General features: G+C 35.0%; 1 long non-coding RNA gene across 1 annotated transcript in view; it reads left to right on the top strand.

The window, feature by feature from the left end:
• The first annotated feature begins 1,851 nt into the window (after window positions 1-1,851).
• Window positions 1,852-2,439, top strand: part of LOC128247815 (uncharacterized) — a 14,695-nt gene continuing 14,107 nt past the window's right edge. The window contains exon 1 of the long non-coding RNA XR_008264133.1: window positions 1,852-2,008. This is a non-coding gene — a long non-coding RNA (uncharacterized LOC128247815). The remainder of the gene's footprint in view (window positions 2,009-2,439) is intronic.

The raw sequence follows: 2,439 nt of genomic DNA, 5'->3' as shown, positions 1-2,439 counted from the left end.
GCGGGTGACACGTAAAAGCACCCACTACACTCTCTGAGTGGTTGGCGTTAGGAAGGGCATCCAGCTGTAGAAACTCTGCCAAATCAGACTGGAGCCTGGTGTTGCCATCCGGTTTCACCAGTCCTCAGTCAAATCGTCCAACCCATGCTAGCATGGAAAGCGGACGTTAAACGATGATGATGATGATGATGATGATTTAGAATTAATTGAAAGAAACACAGAGCATCTTAATAGAAATATGGTTACAAAAGGGTTAACAAATGATTAATTTAACCCTTTTGTTATCAACCTGTCTCTGACTCTGTAGTACAAATGTCTTGTTTTTCATAAGTTGTTTTCCACAAAACCTTAGTCACAATTTGTGTTCCTAACATCAGCTTAATGATAATAAAGTTGTTTTACTAAATTCTTTGTTACCGTAAATCCTCGAGTATAGTCCACCCTTGAGTATAATACGCAGGGGATTTTTAGGGGGCTGTACCTCTGAAAATCCTGAACCTTGTGTATAATACGCACCCCTTCTCTAACTTGAGTCAAGGATGTCTATATAACGTCCTTGGTTTGTAAACGTATATGCGGTAACATCCTTTATAAATTGTATAAATTGTATATATAACATAATGCAAACGTGTAGCTTTTTTGTGTACTTTGTAGAAAATAAAGAAATAACAGTAATAACATCAGTGAAAAATAAATATTAAGTAAATTGCCTTTACATATTTATCACTTAGAAAATTTTGCTTAGAAAATATTTTTCATTTTTAACCTCGTATATAGTACGCACTAGAAATTTTGACCTTTAAATTTTGGGAAAAAACTGCGGATTATACTTGAGGATTTACGGTATATTTAGAATTAATTGAAAGAAACACAGAGCATCCCAACAGAAATATGGTAACAAAAGAGTTAACTAATGATTAATTTAATTCTTTCGATACCAACCTGGTTGAAACTGCTTCTGGCTCTGTAGTACAATTGTCTTGTTTTCATAAGTTCCGAATTATGAATCTTCCACCAAACCTTTGTCACAATTTATGTTTCTGACACTAGCTTAATGATAATAAAGTTATTTTACTAAATTCTTTGTTATGTTTAGAATTAATTGAAAGAAACACAGAGCATCTCAAAATAAATACAATAACAAAAGGGATTACTTCTTGGATTGCATTAAACTGTTGGATTATCTCTTGGAGTATGTTGATCCTTCACCCTTGATTGTGAATCTTTATATACTATACCTGATTATCACGTGAAAGCTTGTGGTCCAGTAGATTAGAAAGTTGGCCTCTTGACCATAATATCATGGACTCAGTTCTTACACTGGGCAGTGTATTGAGTCCTTGAACAAAGTATTTCATTTTACAGTGGTCCACTTTACTTACTTGGCTGAAAATGAGTATCAGCCTAAGCCGCCACCTCCTTGATGAGTCAAATTTGGGAGGGCCACGGAGATATCTATGTCTGATCTTAGGCACCAAAAACAATTAGTAAACCTTGGTACTCACAACCAAGTCACACTTCCTTCCAAGTGATGGTTATATTCTTTTCTACATTATCTACATTTGATGGATATTTGTCCTCACCTTGTTTGTTGTTAACACCGTTTCGGCTGATATACCCTCCAACCTTCATCAGCTGTCTTGGGGAAATTTTGAACCTGGGTTCTCATTCCTAAGGTACTTTTGGATGTTGTTGTTATTATTATTATTATTATTATTCAGGTCACTGCCTAGAATCAAACTTGGAATCTTGGGGTTAGTAGCCTGTGCTCTTAACCACTACGCCATATGGCGTAGTGGTTAAGAGCACAGGCTACTAACCCCAAGATTCCAAGTTTGGTGGTAGCGTCAATCAGATACGACTGCTAAGCCAAGACTGAGCGTAGCAGTGAGGCGCATGCAAGGGCTGGCACAGGCACAAGAAAAATACAACAGTGTTGCCAACAGAAGCACGGACAGTTTCCCTGCATCCCAAGTGCTTTGGAGCCCTTACTTTTGGGATTACCCTCGTATGTATATATATATATATATAATTTTGTTTAAAAGAGTTCCAACACTGTCTGTTTTTTATGTTTTATTTATATTCCTGCAAAACCAATGTGGGATATAGAATATGGAATATACAATATATAATATAATATTCAATATATAATATAAAATAAAAATGGATGGTACAATGAAATAACGTATTGAATGTCTTATTGAATAGATGAAATATTGAGTGTTCAATATAAAGGATTAAATATATAAAGGCGAATACGTATTTTCTATACCTTGCGGTATTTCATCATGGCCGGTATGATATACTTTAACAGTCTGTCATACCGGCCATGATGAAATACCACAAGGTATAGAAAATACGTATTCGCCTTTATATATTTAATCCTTTATATTGAACACTCAATATTTCATCTATTCAATAAGACATATTCTATATATT

The sequence above is a fragment of the Octopus bimaculoides genome, chromosome 5 (genome assembly GCF_001194135.2).
Source record: "Octopus bimaculoides isolate UCB-OBI-ISO-001 chromosome 5, ASM119413v2, whole genome shotgun sequence".
In the NCBI taxonomy this organism is placed as follows: Eukaryota; Metazoa; Mollusca; class Cephalopoda; order Octopoda; family Octopodidae; genus Octopus; species Octopus bimaculoides.
Note: the sequence above shows the minus strand (reverse complement) of the source record. Positions and strands in the feature narration are given on the sequence as shown.